This window comes from Paroedura picta, chromosome 1, assembly GCF_049243985.1.
Source record: "Paroedura picta isolate Pp20150507F chromosome 1, Ppicta_v3.0, whole genome shotgun sequence".
Taxonomy (NCBI): domain Eukaryota; kingdom Metazoa; phylum Chordata; class Lepidosauria; order Squamata; family Gekkonidae; genus Paroedura; species Paroedura picta.
Window position 1 is genome coordinate 192450236 of NC_135369.1, and position 19740 is coordinate 192469975.

Consider the following 19740-nt stretch of genomic DNA (forward strand, 5'->3'; position numbering starts at 1 on the left):
TCTCAGCCTGTCTGCCAGGCATTTGGTTGAGGCCAGGACATGGAAGACCGTGGCCCCTCCTTGAAATGGCTGGAGAATTGGCCACCCCCACTTACATCAATTCCCCATAGTGCGGGATGCTGGAGGTCTGTTAAGCGGGGATTGGGTGGACAAGCACACCATCTTCTCTCTTTGAAGTCTTGCCTTTGGTGCCATCTCCTTTGCCCTAACTGCATGCAGGCACCAGGTGAGTTGGGTCCTTGTTTGTCTGGCAGAGCTGATGGCTAAGGGTGTGGGAGGTCCTTCAGAGACGGTGTTTCAGGCTGTTTGCTGGTTATGTTTAAATCCAAACTGCTGAACCCAGATTCCTTGTCTCCCGTGGAGCCCTCCTGTGCTGAGGGCTGACTCACATTAGTTGGTGAGAATGAAACTCACATGCAGTTTGTTGCATCATGAAAGAAATAGAAGTTTGTTACTTCAGAAGAACTCCATGCCAAGATAAGAAAGGCAGGCAGAATTTGAGCTAGCTATCTAAGATGGGATGGTGAGAGATTGCTAGCAACACATTCTGCGATTGTGGTGGTTTGAAAAAGAGTATCAGCACCAGAACGCACCAACCCAAAGAGTAACCAAAGAAAAACCAACAAAGCCCAGGATGTAAACTGCATGGAGCTTTTATTCCAATCCCAGGTCGATTCAGTCCCTGCCATCTACACAGAATGCGATTTCCGTTTTGATTTTGGGTGATTTAAATTTTCCTTCTGCAACAAACATGATTGATCCGGCATGACCCTACCTTTATCGTGCAATATCTTAGAGTGCTTTTAACCCTCAATATTTTAAGAATCGGATTGAGAAAGCAGGCTGTCTTGAATCTGGGCTCTCCTCCATGGTAGAGATTCCCTGATTGGCCAAAGCTGCCCATGTGACAAGCTTGCCTTAAAGGAGAAGCCCCTAATTTTTCTCAACTTCTGTTGGTCTTGGATTTTTTTCTCATTCCTCTGCCTTCTTCGATCTTCTCCCCTCCCCCCCCATCCAAGAAAAGAAAGAGGCTCCCTGCTTGGCTCCTCTCCCCCCTCTTCAAGAAAAGAAAGAGGCTGTGCTTGGCTCCCCCCCTCCCAAAACACACTTCTGAACTACCCTAACCATGTGCAGAACACATTTCTGTTTCAATGGGGAGGGGGGGGGGAGAGGAAGACGATCTGAATTCAACAGGATTGACAATGGAATAAACAAAGTAGGTGCAGAATCAGCCCAGGTCTAACACAGATGGGAGATTGGCTTTCACCGTACTCCTCTTGAAGATCAGGGGCTTTTGTAACCAATGAGAATTGTGTGATTCCCGAGGCCATTTCCCAGTATTCATAAGGATACTATCGTTTGGATTTCCTGCCTTCACTTGGAATGATTTATGTCCAGCCTTTCTGAGCCTGCAGGCACTTTCTATTTATCTCCATAGACATTCCTTGCATGATCAACCCTTGGCCATCCCACCCAGTACAATCATGTTTCTGCCCCCATTTTTGCCGTTGGGCAGAGTGGGCAGAGGCTGATACAGTTCAAGGCCTCAATATTTAGTATGGCAGTGCCACCGCTGATTTCAGATGTGTTGCCAATTTAAATACGGGCTCTGTTACAATATCTGGGAAGGGCACCTCCGCCAAACAATTACCAGACTTTTGCCCAGTTCAGTTTGGTTGTTTGAGGCAATTTAAGATGAGCAGCACAGGGTCCTCCCGTCAGCTGTTAGGTTTACATGGTTGTGAGCCATTTAGCCCATCTGTTTTGCTTCTCCCGACTTCAATTCAGGGGGGAGCAAAATGGATCATCTTCCTTGGAGATGTCCAGTTATTTCACCCTTACTGCCAGCCATTTCCATCTGACAGCTAAGGGGCAGACCCACTGGCAGCCATTTCAACCTAACAGTGGGGCAGGTCTGCCCATCTGCTGCTAGGCTGAAATGGCTGCAAGCCATTAAACCCATCGCTTTCAGGGAGGGGGAGCGAAACAAACAGCTTAAATGGCTGTGAACTATTTAGCCTTCCTTTGGCAATCCCCCCCCCTGCCTGGGTTCAGTGGGGGCCTTTTGGCTCAGCCTAGGCCTCCTCAAACCATGAGCCCATGTGACTTTATAGGCCTAGGTCCAGCACTGCGCAGGGGCTCAGTTTCTAAATTGTTCCTAAACTGTTATCCTGGAGACAGCTACATGTACGATGAGGCTTTCACTACCCTCCTTGTGTTTTGTTGCATCTGGGATGCAACTTAAGATGAACCTGTAAAACATTTTCAAGTTCTGGGCACTTTGGGTATTCTGACACCAAGTTGGTGGGCACAGCCCCAAAATGGCCAACACAAAATGGCTGCTGGCAGAGGTGGCGCTAACACAAAATGGCTGCCCCCAGAGGGGGAGCTAGCCCCAAAATGGCTGCTGTGGTATACCTTCAGACATACAACGAAGATCCTTGTAGTGCAGCCACGGTTGCTGAAAGAGCAAGGTCTTCAAAAATCTGCACCGTCAATCATATCTCCAGTGGCCAATCAGAAGCCCTTCTGGGCAGATGCACCTCCTGGCCAAAATCACTTGGTGCCTGCTAGGAAAGGTGTCTATAGACGCCTACAGTCTCTATGGGTTGGCGACCCCGGCTATAAAGATTTATTTTTCCTTTCCTTCTTTAGGGTATCGACACTATATCCAGCTTTTAGTGGAAGTCTGGTGCCTAAACCATAGAGGGAAAAGAGAGAGACATCCTTCTGTGTGCAATAGGGATAGTTTAAGCTCCCTTAAATCACTCGCCCTGCGATACATGTGAAATGTTAATTAAACCACTTTCTCCCCCCTTATTCTCACCTCTGCTCTGCTGGCTTTAGAGGAAGCTTGTCTGCCTGGGTAACTCTCTACAGGTACCTCCAATTCTGTTTGAAGTCAGTGAGCTGGGCTTGGCTCATAACGTTCACAGTAGATTTACCTGAAAGATCAATACAAGCATGTTCAAAGCTAGATTGGCTTCATAGAGCCTGGGATTTTATTAATTTATATAAACTTCCTCAAACTTTCACTATAAAGAAAAAGAAGGGGGGGGGGACACCAATTCGCATTGTATAGCCGGATAAGGAGAATGGCACTGGGAAAGAAAGTTTGCACAAAGAATTGGAAAGCCTGGATGGGTTCTCTGGGGTGGCAATTTCAGACTAGACCTTCCTCTCAATGACCAGTTATGCACAGGGCAGACTGCCTCAGCTGACAGCGACAGAACTTCGGGGCAAATCCCTGATTATGCCCGTCGTCACCACCATCCCAGGCGCGGCCGAGCCGTGCCCCTTCCCAGGCCCTTGGAAGGCCCACAGTAAGGGGATGCGGATTTTTCGGTGTTTTCGGAGCTGCCGCAGGCGCTGGTGAGAGCTAGGTTGGGCAGGTCTCATGCAAACTCAGAGGGATGCCTCTCTCGCCCCTGTCAGCTCCGTGGAGCTGCAGAGCTGAACGGTGCATCCCCCTTCCCCCACCTTGGTAGTAGAGCAGCATACCATTTCCTGCCATCATGCGGTGGGGGACCCATGCACCGTGCATCCTGCCCCCTGCTCCCCCTCCCCCACTGCTGCCTCCACACAGCATATTGGGCTTTCCAGCCTCTGCATTTTTCTGGTGGATTCCTCCCCCCTGCACACGCGGAAAGCGCCGGGGCATGCTCCCCTGATGCAGTGCCCGGCAGCAGTCCAGCATGGCTGCTGCCGTACATAATGGGTCAATGTGACCTCCTGCGTATGGTTGCCAGTGCTGAGTTTAGAAGATCCTGGAGATTTGGGCTGGATCCTTGATGCAGGTAATCCCCCCCCCTTTGGGGAGGGGATGGGAGGGAGCTCTGCAGGGCTGTGAAGTCATTGTAGGGCAGTCTTTTTCAACTTCTTGAATATGGAGTTCCTGCTGAAAGATTTTTCAGGCTCCAAGGTACCAGGAAGTGATGTCAGCTCGCCACCATGCCCCCCCCCCCAAGTGAGAGGAGCCTCGGGTGGTAAAAGATTTAACTGGCTGCCCCCCCTTCCCACATTATCCAGGCCCATTATTTGCCATTTTGGGTGGGGTGGGCCAACCTGCCCAAATAAGGGTAAACATCTTTTGTAAAAAAGGTAAAGCCCTTTTTCTTTCACAGGGCGTGAGGGCTGCCTCGTTACCAATTTGTGGCAAGAGGCCAGATGTTTTAGAATGATAAATTGACCAGGCAAGATCAGTTATGGTCCATAGTCAGAAAGCTAATTTCTGTTTAATTGGAGCACAAAATTCACCTCTTGCCCTGCTCAACTTACATCTGGAGCTTTCCTCCAGGGCAGGAATCCTTTATTTCAGACCAAGTTCTGCTGTTTCCTGAGAAAGTTTCCTTGGTGGGGGAGGACAGCAACGGAAAGAATTCTAGAGTTTTAGCCACGACTAAAAGGCCCTCTCTTGAGTTGCCTCCCACATACATCCCAGAAGGATCCCTCCCCGGGATCTGCTGATAGTGCGTGATAGAGCTGAGTGTCTTCTACATATTGGTGAAAGCCGCCTCAAAGTTCCTGATGCAGTTTCACAGAGATGTTGAACAGTATGGGAGAAAAAAAGGAACCTCTGAAATAGGGGATCTGAGAACCATCTTCAAGTATTTAAAAGACTGCCATATGGAGGATGGAGCAGAGTTGTTCTCTCTTGCCCCGGAGGAACGGACCAGAACCAATGGGATGAAATTAATTCAAAAGAAATTCCGTCTAAACATCCAGAAGAAGTTCCTGACAGTCAGAGTGGTTTCTCAGTGGAACAGGCTTCCTCGGGAGGTGGAGGGTTCTCCATCTTTGGAAATTTTTAAACAGAGGCTGGAGAGCCATCTGACAGAGAGACAGATTCTCTGAAGGCTCAAGGGGATGGCAGGTGACAGTGGGTGAGCGAGAGGATTGTGAGTGCCTTGCATAGTGCAGGGGGTTGGACTAGATGACCCAGGAGGCCCTTCCAACTCTGTTATTTTATGATTCTATGACCTTATAGGTCAAAGGCCAAGAGTAGGTTGCCAGATCTGGGTCAGGAATCATCAGGAGATTTTAGAGGTGGATCTTGTGGATGTTGGGGTTGAGTAGGGATGGACCAATGGAGTATAATTAGGATTAACAACCCCAGTTTGAGAAATATCCAGAGATTTGGGGGGCGGAGACAAAGGAGGGAAGGCTGGGGAGGGGAGGGACTTCAATGGGCCACCGTGTCACAGAATCCACCTTCCAAAGCAGCCCTTATCTCTAGGAGAACTAACAGCAAACGTTCTCCAAGTACCACCTGGAGGATGGCAACCACAGCCAAGATGCTGAGCAGTAGCTATTCTGCCATGGCAGGCAATTTCTGGGGGAGGCAAATTTCAAGACTAGCATGGCTGGATTAACCAATAAGCTAATAAAGATAATTGGCATTCTACATTGTTAACATGATCACCGTATCTGAGTCCGGTAAGTGCTGATCCACTCCCCCACACCCACAGATTATGGGAGAGTTTAGCAGAGTAAAGACGGAACTTTAAAAAACGGATCAACTAGCCTGAGTGCCTTTGATCTCTAAAACGCCGGAATTATCTTAATCAACTGTGAGTTTAGTAGCGGCTAAATGGCAGCCAAATTGAAAGTGGCTTTGGGGCTTTGTTGATTTTCAAGGTCTCTTCCCTTCCCTCTAATGAAAGCCTGCTTTTCAAACGCTTCTTACAAGGAAGGAACCTGCAGTTTGTCCACCCTTGGCTAAACAACAGGCTCAGTCTTTTCACTGAAAGAAACCAAATGCATGCAAAAGGAGCTAGGAAAATTCAATATAGAGTGAACCCAACATTGTTCTCCACAAATGTAGCAACTAGAGCCTGGTGCTTTCCTTCATTTTTACTGTGCATTCCTGTAGGGTGTATTTTTCCCTTCTGCAGGCCAACTCACATTCACTTTGCAGATCTATTGGACTTTCTTTTTCCTTCTGCATGCATTTTGCTCCCTTCAACCCTCAGTTTGTTTTCATTTCACTGCATATCTGGGTTTTTTAAAAAGTGCTATTGCTGTGGGTTTTCTCCCCTTCACTCCCAAGGCAAAGGTAAATTACAAGCATAACAACTCAGATCTAGCTACTCTACTGTGGACAAACACAGCTACCTCCTAAAATGCAAAATTATGTACCATGCATGCGAATAACAGTGAAACAAGCAAGTCCAAAGAGCAAGATTTGAGCCCAGTAGCACCTAAACAGCCAATGGGATTTCTAAAAAGTCTAGACTAGTCTAGCCCTTCTGCCTACCCAGCTTTTATTTGCCAGCATACTAATTTCTTCACAGGTCAACACAATGATATTTTGTAGGGAACAGCATTTGTCCATTTGTAGGCAAAAGCAGAAATTAGGCAAATTTAGGAACTTCTGTCCCCTTGAGCAGGAGGCATTTTTACCTAGAAGTTTTTATCTCCCCTATAGAAATGTGCAAAAGTTGGCTTGAAACTCAACATCAAGAAAATTAAGATCATGGCATCCGGCCCTCTCAATTCCTGGCAAATACATGGGATGAAATGGAGGCAGTAGAGTCTGGAGATCAGGGGGGAAAGCTTGGTGGCGTCAATATAGGAGTGTTGGCTTTGTAGTAACTCCATTTCAGCAAAGACTGTTCTTGCACCTGTTCCACATCTTTCCTTGATAAAGAGATTTCTTCTGCACCAAGAGTCTGCTTACTGGGAATTTGACAGGGCACTAAGAAAGAGTATGAGGGTCAAGGCAGGGTTTCAATGCTGAGTGTGGCATGAGCATACAGAGAGAAATACTCTCTCCCGCACCCGATTAAAGAAGTGGGAGTCTTACGCTTTGCAAACGTCATATTTTGTACGACATCCAGCATGACATCTGCAAACCGGCAGCTACATCCTCCAATTTAAAGCACTTGCAGGTAAATCCACAAAACTGGATTCCCCCTGCTATGTAGTGCGAGCAGGATGAGAGCAGCCAGCAAGACACTTGCACAAGACACGTGCGTTACCAAAGTGGCAGGATTCTGGAGAACTTGCACAGCCCTTGTCCATCATCGTCGGAACCTCTTTAAGGACTGGAGATTTCCCAGAGGACTGGAAGAGAGCAAACGTTATTCCATTATTCCGATAAAGTTCCCCATGATGTTCTGATGGATAAGTTGAAGGACTGCAATCTGGATTTTCAGATCGTTAGGTGGATAGGGAATTGGTTAGAGAACCGCACTCAAAGAGTTGTTGTCAATGGTGTTTCATCAGACTGGAGAGAGGTGAGTAGCGGGGTACCTCAGGGCTCGGTGCTCGGCCCGATACTTTTTAACATATTTATTAATGATCTAGATGAGGGGGTGGAGGGACTACTCATCAAGTTTGCAGATGACACCAAATTGGGAGGACTGGCAAATACTCCGGAAGAAAGAGACAGAGTTCAACGAGATCTGAACACAATGGAAAAATGGGCAAATGAGAACAAGATGCAATTTAATAAAGATACGTGTAAAGTTCTGCATCTGGGTCAGAAAAATGAAAAGCATGCCTACTGGATGGGGGATACGCTTCTAGGTAGCACTGTGTGTGAACGAGACCTTGGGGTACTTGTGGATTGTAAACTAAACATGAGCAGGCAGTGTGATGCAGCGGTAAAAAAGGCAAATGCCATTTTGGGCTGTATCAACAGAGGCATCACATCAAAATCACCAGATGTCATAGTCCCATTGTATACGGCACTGGTCAGACCACCCTTGGAGTACTGTGTGCAGTTCTGGAGGCCTCACTTCAAGAAGGACGTGGATAAAATTGAAAGGGTACAGAGGAGAGCGACGAAGATGATCTGGGGCCAAGGGACCAAGCCCTATGAAGATAGGTTGAGGGATTTGGGAATGTTCAGCCTGGAGAAAAGGAGGTTGAGAGGGGACATGATAGCCCTCTTTAAGTATTTGAAAGGTTGTCACTTGGAGGAGGGCAGGATGCTGTTTCTGCTGGCTGCAGAGGAGAGGACACGCAGTAATGGGTTTAAACTTCAACGATATAGGCTAGATATCAGGAAAAACTGTTTGTTGGCTTGTGTTGGGAGGCCGGTTATTGACAGCGTTGTCTTTGGAGGCCTCAGCTGCAGGCCCAGTGGACCAGTTCAGTCTTAGGGGTGCTGCGGAACTGATTCTGGTCCCGTTCCTGACACCAAAGCTGTGGAGTAGGGTTGTGCGATTCGGCACACAGCACCATCGCACGGGGTCGGCTGCACGGGGCACCAACGGTTGCTTTGGCAGCCGAATCACACAACCCCACAAGTCCATAGCTCCCTTCCCCGGAAGCATCTCCTGCCCTTTGCCCTTGCCATCTTCTCCCAGCCAGGTGAAGACATTTTTGTTCGGTTTGTTACAAACCCTCCTTCCTACACAATGCTTTAATTTCCTTTAAAAATATTGAAAAAATGTGTGATCAGTGTTTGTGTGTGTGCATGTGTGTGTAACATCAGTGGTCTTAAAACGTAATTTTATCAGCTAGGTTTTATTCGCCACGCTGGTGGCCCTTGGCAGGGCAGATTGGTTGGACATAGATTTTGTAAATCAATACAAATAAGCTGCGCAAGGAATTGTGTGGGGTTTCTCCCATCCATTTGTACAAAGAATGACTTTAGCCAATGGACCATCTATAAGAAACGTCTTGTGAGGCCTCTCAATAGTTCTGTGTTTCAAATGCTGAAACAGTCTTTCAGGTTAGCTACAAAGCATAACATGACCTAACACAGTATGAAATAACATGACCACAGGTATAAACATCTTTGAAAGGGGATTAGACAGATTTGTGGAGGAAAAGTCTATCAATAGCTACTAGGCATAGAGGCTGAAGGGAACCTCCACATTCAGAGGCACTATACCTCTGAATCCCAGAACCAGGAGGTAACATCATGAGGTAACAAGGAGGTAACATCTGGTAACACCCCGGTCTGACACAGCAGGGCTCTCCTGATGTTCTTATCAGGGAAGGCCTCAGCCTCTCTGCCCTGTTGTTGGCCCTCCAAAGGGGCTGGTTGACCACTGTATGAGACAGGATGCTGGACTAGATGGACCCATGGTCTGACCCAGCAGGGCTCTCCTGATGTCCTTAGGAAGGCCTCGGCCTCTCTGCCCTGTTGCTGGCCCTCCAGAGGAACTGGCTGGCCCCTGTGTGAGACAGGAGGCTGGACTAGATGGACCCCTGGTCTGACCCAGAAGGGCTCTTCTGATGTTCCTAGGAAGGGCTCGGCCTCTCTGCCCTGTTGCTGGCCCTCCAGGGGAACTGGCTGGCCCCTGGGTGAGACAGGAGGCTGGACTAGATGGACCCGTGGTCTGATCCGGCAGGGCTCTCCTGATGTCCTTAGGAAGGCCTCGGCCTCTCTGCCTGTGGCTGGCCCTCCAGAGGAACTGGCTGGCCCCTGGGTGAGACAGGAGGCTGGACTGGATGGATCCCTGGTCTGACCCAGCAGGGCTCTCCTGATGTCCTTAGGAAGGCCTCGGCCTCTCTGCCCTGTTGCTGGTCCTCCAGAGGAACTGGCTGGCCCCTGTGTGAGACAGGAGGCTGGACTAGATGGACCCCTGGTCTGACCCCGAAGGGCTGATGTTCCTAGGAAGGCCTCGGCCTCTCTGCCCTGTGGCTGGCCCTCCAGAGGAACTGGCTGGCCCCTGGGTGAGACAGGAGGCTGGACTGGATGGACCCCTGGTCTGACTCAGCAGGGCTCTTCTGATGTCCTTAGGAAGGCCTCTGTCTCTCTGCCCTGTTGCTGGCCCTCCAGGCTGGCCCCTGTGTGAGACAGGAGGCTGGACTGGATGGACCCGTGGTCTGACCCAGCAGGGCTCTTCTGATGTCCTTAGGAAGGCCTCGGTCTCTCTGCCCTGTTGCTGGTCCTCCAGAGGAACTGGCTGGCCCCTGTGTGAGACAGGAGGCTGGACTGGATGGACCCCTGGTTTGACCCAGCAGGGCTCTTCTGATGTCCTTAGGAAGGCCTCGGCCTCTCTGCCTTGTTGCTGGCCCTCCAGAGGAACTGGCTGGCCCCTGCGTGAGACAGGAGGCTGGACTGGATGGACCCCTGGTCTGACCCAGCAGGGCTCTTCTGATGTTCCTAGGAAGGCCTCGGCCTCTCTGCCCTGTGGCTGGCCCTCCAGAGGAACTGGCTGGCCCCTGGGTGAGACAGGAGGCTGGACTGGATGGACCCCTGGTCTGACTCAGCAGGGCTCTTCTGATGTCCTTAGGAAGGCCTCTGTCTCTCTGCCCTGTTGCTGGCCCTCCAGGCTGGCCCCTGTGTGAGACAGGAGGCTGGACTGGATGGACCCGTGGTCTGACCCAGCAGGGCTCTTCTGATGTCCTTAGGAAGGCCTCGGTCTCTCTGCCCTGTTGCTGGTCCTCCAGAGGAACTGGCTGGCCCCTGTGTGAGACAGGAGGCTGGACTGGATGGACCCCTGGTTTGACCCAGCAGGGCTCTTCTGATGTCCTTAGGAAGGCCTCGGTCTCTCTGCCCTGTTGCTGGCCCTCCAGAGGAACTGGCTGGCCCCTGTGTGAGACAGGAGGCTGGACTAGATGGACCCGTGGTCTGATCCGGCAGGGCTCTTCTGATGTTCTTATCAGGCAAGGTCCTAGGGCACCACTGAGGGGTGGCAAAACCCGGAGGCCCTGCAAATGCTGTGCACTGCCCTGAGTGGTGTGGCACCAGCATGTACAGGACACTGTGAGGGGTGGCAGCCCTCCAAGGCAGCACAAACACCACGCAGTGCCCTAAGTGGGGTGATGCCGGCATTCACAGACCATTCTGAGGGGCGGTAGCCCTCTGAGGGTCTGCAAACTTCGCAGGCCGGTTCCACCCCAGTTGGAGCAGTGTATCGGTTTGCAGAGACTTCCTGCTCCCTCCCAGCAGGTAGTGCCAAGACTGGGGCTGGGCTATGTCCCAGGCTCTCCCCGCCTCCAAGCCCCCGCTCTCCAGCTGGCTTCCTGTCTGGTGGTAGGCCAGCAGAGCCAGTGAGCGAGAGCCAGTTTGGTGTAGTGGTTAGGAATGCAGACTTCTAATCAGGCATGCCGGGTTCGATTCTGCGCTCCCCCACATGCAGCCAGCTGGGTGACCTTGGGCTCCCCACGGCACTGATAAAACTGTTCTGACCGGGCAGTGATATCAGGGCTCTCTCAGCCTCACCCACCCCACAGGGTGTCTGTTGTGGGGAGAGGAATGGGAAGGCGACTGTAAGCCGCTTTGAGCCTACTTTGGGTAGGGAAAAGCGGCATATAAGAACCAACTCTTCTTCTTCTTCTTCTTCTGTACAGTACATTCTCCAAAGCAGCCATTTTTCTCCCAAAGAACTCATCTCTGCTATCTGGAGATCAGTTGTAAATTTGGGAAATCTCCAGGCCTCCCCTGTAGGTTCTCAGGTCCTGCTCCTGAGTCCATCCATCCATTTCACATGTGGCCTTCCTCCTTTCCAGCTGCCTTCCACTTTCCCCAGCATGATGGTCTTTCCCCATGAGTCTTCTCATAATGTGACCTTGGGGTACTTGTGGATTGTAAACTAAACATGAGCAGCCTCACCCACCTTACAGGGTATTGGTTGTGGTGAGAGGAAAGCGAAGGCGACTGTAAGCCACTTTGAGCCTCCTTAGGGTAGAGAATAGCGGCATATAAGATACAACTCTTCTTCTTCTTCTTCTTCTTCTTCTTCTTCTTCTTCTTCTTCTTCTTCTTCTTCTTCTTCTTCTTCTTCATGGAAGAAGTTGGAGGGGGAGGCGGACAGGGCAAGCACAGCCTACCTGACTGGCCCTTCCTAGGATGGATGGCCAATCAGGTACGCAATGAGTCATCGTTATACAATCTCAGTTTTATAGCAAGAAAGCAAGACTAGCAAGAAAGCCCATTGCAACCAGGAATGCAATGGACGCTAGGTCCCAGGGGACACCTGGTTCTCTCTCTCTCTCTCTCTCTCTCTGCCTCACCACAGGGCTCATTCTTAGGAGGGAAGCAGGGCTGGTCAGCACCCTGGGCAGCTCTCTCTGTGTCTCTCTTTGCCTCCCTCACAGCAGGAGTGATAGGAGGGAATGAACGCTCGTGTGTCTATCTCTGTCTCTGACATGGCTGAAAGGAACGTGGCTAGCGTCCAGAGAGGGAGGGAAGGAGCATTGCTGGCTGCACCCTGATTGGCCCTATTCCAACTTGGACAGCCGGACATGTTCCACCCCCCAGGCTGTTTCACAGATATATAGAGGAACCATGGATAAGGATATGAGAAGATGACAATGATACGCTGATGGTTTCCTGTAGGGCAGTTAGTAACATGCCTGTTTGGACTTAAGACTCTCACATCTAAAAACCTGCACTCTGTGGCATAAAAAGTGAGTAATTGTTCCCTATCTTCTTTACGTCCTCCCCTAAAATATTTAAAGACCATTCTCAACATGTTCTTCCTCCTATCTGCCTGCGCCTTCGTCTCAGCTAAGCATCTCCATACAGGTTCCATAGGCAATAAGTTACAATAAAACACAAGGGTACAAAATCTGTTTTCTGAAAGAAAGGAGTGGGGGAAGACATTTGGTTTATAGAAAATCCATTCAGATTTGTGTTATTTAATTTCTTACAGAAGTATTTATTGGTTTGGTTTGGGATAATAGACTGTATGTAGTGAAAGCAGGTAATGTCCGTGCTTGGAAATGCCTGAAGTTCTACAGGAAGGTGGGGAGGGAAACGAAACTAGCAGATTCTATATAAAAATTCAAATAGGCTTCTACATTTATAGCTGTGACAAGCAAGGGAAAGATGGAAAGGTATCATGCCCAGGGGAGCAAACAGTTGCTTAATGAAGATGCACTGGATGGAATTAAAAACACAGACTAATAAAGATAAATTCAAAAAGACGCATTGGCAGGAGTCATATTCCTCCCTGTAGCATGGCTACCCATAAAAGCATGTCTCTTCGAAAAGGAAGGCAAGTTAATCTCGACCGGTTTTTCACATGGTGTCCCAAACTAATGAGCCAGGACAGTGGGATAAATGGCACCGACTAAACAAAGCTGGGTTTGTAGCAGGCCATACAATGGCTAACACAACCATACAATGGCTAACACATTTTTGGAGGCCTGACAGCCGTCAAGAGACAGGGCTGTTGGGAGAGGCTCCCTCCTCCAGATTTCAAAATTGTGCCGTTCTCTATTTTTACCTGCCCCCTGGCCAGGGATGGGGCAGTAAGGCATGACCAACATGCCCTGGATGGTTGCATGCTGGTATTTCAAAAACTCTGAGAAGGTTGTCTACAAAGAACATCAGGGAGTCCAGATCATGTTGCAGAGGTCAAAGAAGAAACTCTGGGGAACAGCAGGATAACAATATAAAAATGAAAGCAAGAAAGAATGAATGAATGAACGAATGAATGAACGAATGAATAAGAGAGATGAGTGTAAGAAGGGCGAGGGGTGCAATTTCTGGAAACAACTCTCTCTCTTGGATGAAGAAGAAGAGTTGGCTTTTATATCCTGCTTTCCATTTCCTGAAGGAGTCTCAAACCTCCCCTTCTTCTCCTCACAACAGACGTCCTGGAAGGTAGGTGAGACGGAGACTCCTCTGAGACAACTGTGGAGGTACCGGGAATCGAACCCACCACTCCAGATTAGAGGCTCGCCATCTTAACCACTACCCCAAGCTGGGTCTCATGTCCTGTGGGCTGCCACACTAAAAGCGTTCAGCTCCAAGGCTGATTAGAATTCCAGCGAACAAGCTCCCACAATTACGATTTGATTTTAATTAGTTTAGATATTAGCAGAATAGACCCCGGCAGCCTTTAAAATGTCACAGTCTTTCCCAGAGCAGCGCGGGTGTCTCTGCTGTCTTTCCTTGCTTCGTCCAAAGGGCCTGAGGGAACCCGAGGAAAAGCCAAGGAAAATCAAAAAGATTCCCAGTATACCGCAGTCACCCTCACTAATCAGGACTGGGCCCATTGCGTGTCTCTTTGACTTACCAAATCAAGCCCTTTAAAAGAAGCACATTTTAATAATTTCCTGAAATTGCCCACTGAGGGCCCACGTAACATTTTGCATGTTGCTCTCTCTGCTGCAATGTGGCACACCTGTCAATCAAAATGGGATGAAGCAGGTGTGCAAAATTCCATCCAGGAGATTTTTATGATTAAGAAAAAAGTTCTATAAAATGCAGCAGACCAAGACAGGTGGACGATAACCGGCTGCTCATTGAGGGCATGACCGGCCAGCGTGGATCAGGCCACCAGCGAGGGCTCCTGGTGGAAATCAGCTTTCTATGGTGCAAATTCAGCCCGAGCCCCAAAGCTTCAAAATGTTTAAATCAGCCTTTCTCAACTTCTTTACCATAAGGAAACCCCTGAAACATTCTTTGGGCTTGGAGAAACCACAGTGGTATAATTATGGAGAATTGTGGAGAATTATGGAGAAGATGGTTGGGAAGCAGAGCTGTGGACATGCCCCCCCCCGGGGCCCCTCCCCTTCCCACCCCCTCCAGGCCCATCATTGCAGAGTCATATCTGTAAACCGCTGGAAGCGGTATAAATAACTGGTTAAGGCCTAAGTGGGAGGAGAAAGGGGCGGGCCCAGTCCAGGATTGGGGAAGTCGCTGATTGGCCCCTCACCTGGACTGACAAGGATTACAGTCAGTCGGGTGAGGGGCCAATCGGAAGGAGCAAAGTGCCTTCCAATTGGGCCCTCACCAGGACAGACCAGAGTTCCATCCAGTCGGGAGATGTTTTGCACCTCCCGACCCGCCCACCCAGCCCAGCCAGGGGCTATCTGGAGACATCGCTGCTAGTCTACTCCTGACCACCGCAGGGAGAGGAGGTCAGTAGGGCTGCCAAGGGGGGGAGAATGGAGGCTTGGACAGGCTGCGCCAGCCCTTTTCACCCCAAGGCTGTCCTAACTGTCATGTCCAACTATAACTATGCATCTGAACCCTGACAGAGATGGCAAGAGGCTGCAGAGTGCTCACCGTCCCCTCCCTCCCTTCAGGCCGGCGGCGAAGGAGCCTCTGACAGGCCCTGACTGAGGGGAGGGAGGCCTTTTCCTTCAGGGAGCAACGCAGGGGAGCCTGAGGGCATTCCTTTCAGGGGGGGGGGGGACTTTCACCTTCTGCCAAACAGTTGGCTGACAGGGAGGCCACAGAAAAGCCCTTTAATATATTTAAATGTTTAACATATTTTTATGAATGGATGGATGGATAGATGTACAGAAGGATGTACAGAAGGATGGATGGATGGACAGACAGATGAATAGACGGGCAGATGGACAGACAGAATGACTTAACTCCCACTCATTTGGGAAACCCTTCCTGGGCCGTCAAGATACACCAGGGTTTCACAAAACCCTGGTTGAGAACGCCTGATTTAAATGATTTGGGTGTTTCTTAAATCTTTGCAATGCTTAGTAGATTATTTAATTTAACCCATTTTGATTGACTCAAACTTGTGTTCCAGAATTAGAGGATAATTGTAGGAGGTGGCCAAGGGAGGACTGTTTATGTATATGCAGAGTTGGAAATCTTGAAACTATAGTGCGTGTAATTTTGAATGTCCACCAGATAAACAAATTTGTGAATTCCCTAGTGTAGCGGTCCCCAACCTTTCTTTGGTCACGGACTGCCTCCGGGGCGAGGGGAGAGCCGACGGCCCGGGCCCCACATGACAGCTGCGTGCAAACGCGCACGAGCAGTTGCCATGCATGCGTGTTTTCACCACTAGGGGCGCTAACGCGCATGTGCGGCCACTGCACGTGCGCGTTTTCACCCCCAGGGTGCACAAACGTGCATGCGTGGCAACTGCGTGTGCATGTTTGTGTTGCCGGCGTGCCGGGCCTGCCTCTTCCCCGAGCTTCTCGCTGTGGGGGGGGGGAGGCAGGCGCGGCTGCCGGCGGCCTGGTACCGTGTCCTTCGCGGACCGGTACCAGGCCGCAGACTGGGGGTTGATGACCCCTGCCCTAGAGATCTGATATGTTCAGAAATACCTGGAAAAGGTAGAATGTTTTATCTAGTTAGAATGCTAGAGGATCAGAATCCAGAAATCACCTTCAAAGTGGCTAGGTTGGGCTGGAGGGCAATTAAGCTTGGGAAAGAATGGCTAAAACCTTGGTAATAACATTTTTTATGTATTTTAATTAGTAGCATTTTCCTGATTTATGCAATATTTTATGTTGTATCAGATTTTGTATGGGTTTTCTATGAATGGTTTTGGACTGTAAGGGGATTTCTGGCAAAGATTCAGCTGGGGCCGCCATTGGTGCGGCTGGTGCGGAAAGAGAGCCCAGGGTGCCCATGGCTGCAAGGGCAGCATGGTGCACTGGGACTGCAGCAGGGGAAGGGGCTCAGGTAGGCCTGGCCTGGCCTCTTTTGCCAGGCAACACGTAAGAGCTTCCCACACCCCCTCCCAAAGAGCAACAGGGTTAGGTGCAAGTTGGGGGTTGAGAGGCATCTGGTCACAGCTGGTTCAAATTCTTATGGTTGTGTGAAATGTTATGTAATTGTCACAGCTTGCAGGTTGGAAGGGGGCGGAGCTGGTTTGGTGGGGAGTAGGACGTGTTTGGCAAACTCCCCAAACAAGGGGCCTCTTTAAAGAGGCAGCAGACCTGTGAGTGGGTACCAAACCCTATCTATAGAATCATAGAATCATAGAGTTGGAAGGGGCCATACAGGCCATCTAGTCCAACCCCCTGCTCAACGCAGGATTAGCCCTAAGCATCCTAAAGCATCCAAGAAAAGTGTGTATCCAACCTTTGCTTGAAGACTTCCAGTGAGGGGGCACTCACCACCTCCTTAGGCAGCCTATTCCACTGCTGAACGACTCTGACTGAGAAAAACTTTTTCCTGATATCTAGCCTATATCGTTGTACTTGAAGTTTAAACCCATTACTGCGTGTCCTTTCCTCTGCAGCCAGCAGAAACAGCATCCTGCCCTCCTCCAAGTGACAACCTTTCAAATACTTAAAGAGGGCTATCATGTCCCCTCTCAACCTCCTTTTCTCCAGGCTGAACATTCCCAAGTCCCTCAACCTATCTTCATAGGGCTTGGTCCCTTGGCCCCAGATCATCTTCGTCGCTCTCCTCTGTACCCTTTCAATTTTATCGATGTCCTTCTTGAAGTGAGGCCTCCAGAACTGCACACAGTACTCCAGGTGTGGTCTGACCAGTGCCGTATACAATGGGACTATGACATCTTGTGATTTTGATGTGATGCCTCTGTTGATACAGCCCAAAATGGCATTTGCCTTTTTTACCGCTGCATCACACTGCCTGCTCATGTTTAGTTTACAATCCACAAGTACTCCAAGGTCTCGTTCACACACAGTGCTACCTAGAAGCGTATCCCCCATCCAGTAGGCATGCTTTTCATTTTTCTGACCCAGATGCAGAACTTATCTATCTATCTATCTATCTATCTATCTATCTATCTATCTATCTATCTATCTATCTATCTATCTATCTATCTATCTATCTATCTATCTATCTATCTATCTATCTATCTATCTATCTATCTATCTACCTACCTACCTACCTACCTACCTACCTACCTACCTACCTACCTTTCTTTCTTTCTTTCTTTCTTTCTTTCTTTCTTTCTTTCTTTCTTTCTTTCTTTCTTTCTTTCTTTCTTTCTTTCTATCTATTATTCAGTTTGTATCCCACCACTCCCACATGGCAGGTCTTCCACAATAAAATCCCATAAAATGACATAGGCCCCATTAAAACCCCACCCCAACTCAGGAAGAGTATTGTCCAGTCATAGAGGTATGGTACAGAGTACAGTAAATGACTCTCCCAGGAAGTACATTGCAAGAAAAAGGTAAACTTACATTTCTTCAAATAAATCTAGTTCACATTTAGGTTGTAATTGGAAGGAGAGAAAGAAAAACCTAATCTCAAGAGTCCTTTCCCTGTCACAAATTACCATTTTGTCCAGCATCACATGTGTGAGAGAGTGAGGACATTATCTCTACAGGAGAGACCTGCAGAGAGTTGTGTTTCCATGGAAGGCCATTTGTGAAGGGTGAGAGGAGAGTGAGAGGACAAAGAGGGAGGGGAAGGGGTCAGAGGGCAGCTCCTGGGTTAAGACAAAGAGAGGCCTCGCATTCAAAGAGATAACTCCTAGACACACTTAGAATGATGCCGTGCCCCCCAATGCATGGTGAGTCACTCACTCCAACAATATTGTAGCTCAATAACACCACCAGAAATATGGACAGGGTATAGGGTCACCAACAATCCACCACCAGTACATCAAAAGTGATGGAGACTGGAAAGAGCAACCATGAAGGAGGTAGAAATGATGCTTTGTACAGGTGTACAGGTGTGCAGATGTGTCACTGGTGAACACAATCAAGATAGTTCATGCCATAGTATGCTTCATTGGACAACTGGACAATTTAGAAAGCTGGCAGGAAGAAAGTGGATTAATTTGAAATGTGATTTGGAAGAGAGTTTTATGGATACTGTGGACCACCAAAAAGATGAGTTCTTGATCAAATCAAGCTTGAACTCCTCCTTAGAAGCTAAAATGACTCAACTGAAGTGATCATATTTGGTCACATTATGAGAAGAGAAGACTCATGGGGAAAGATCATCATGCTGGGGAAAGTGGAAGGCAGCTGGAAAGGAGGAAGGGCACATGTGAAATGGATGGATGGACTCAGGAGCAGGACCTGAGAACCTACAGGGGAGGCCTGGAGATTTCCCAAATTTACAACTGATCTCCAGATAGCAGAGATGAGTTCTTTGGGAGAAAAATGGCTGCTTTGGAGAATGTACTGTACAGCAGTGGTCCCCAACCCGCGGGCTGCGGCCCGGTGCCGGGCCGCGAAGGCCTTGGCGCCAGGCCGCAGCTCCCTCTCCCCGCCCCCCCCCCGCAGTAAAAAACTTCCCAGGCTGCAAGCTTCTTCCTTTGTATCCCTTTTTTGTTTTTACCATAAGTGACTTACTACCACACATCGCACTTTGGGTTCTTTAAACTTTTCACCCACCCCTGCTTGGAATGGCAGCCGGGGGTGGAGGATCTCCTACCCCACCAAGCAAAGGAGACCCCGAGCTTTCGCATGACAATTGCACTCCCATGCATGTTACGGTACTTTGACGGCTGAAGTTCCACGAGGCGCGTGACATCCTTAAGGAACGCACAAAGGCCTTCAAGTGCCTCTTTTCTTTCTTGCTGATCTTTCCCACTTTTTGTGTTTTTTGTGTTTGTGCAACACATGTTTGATACAGAGAGAATGGGAAGCCGAGTTATGTTACATTAAAGGCTTTCTCATTGTCAGGGCTTTAAATTTAATTACGGCTTTGATTCTTGTTTGAAAATAGCTATAAGGCATCTTATTGTTTACAATCACCTCTGTCTCATTAACAGCAGGAAAACTTTCGCTGCGACTCCCCCCCCCTCCCTTCTAGGAACTGGTAAACGTGGCAGCGTCAGATGGCTCCTTTCAGATTTCGTGACATCTGATCGCCCTGTGGTGACTGACAGAGGAAAGGCTCCGTTGTTCCGATCACAGATAACGGGGAAAGTCGAGCATGCCAGGTTAGATGTGCAGGGAAGTGCTGCTCTTTACCGACCTGTCAGTTTTGTCAGGAATTTGACTATATTCTGTTCTATTTGCTGGGGGACCAAAGCTTTACCACACTGCTTGCTTTCTGAGGAGGCTGCAGGGTCTTTGTGGGACAAACATAAAGCAAGACACAACCGCCGAGCAAGGATTGTAGGAGGAAGGGGGTAGCACCTGCTTCTGTTTAGGGGATCTGGGGGATCCCTTCAGGCCTTCAGCGGC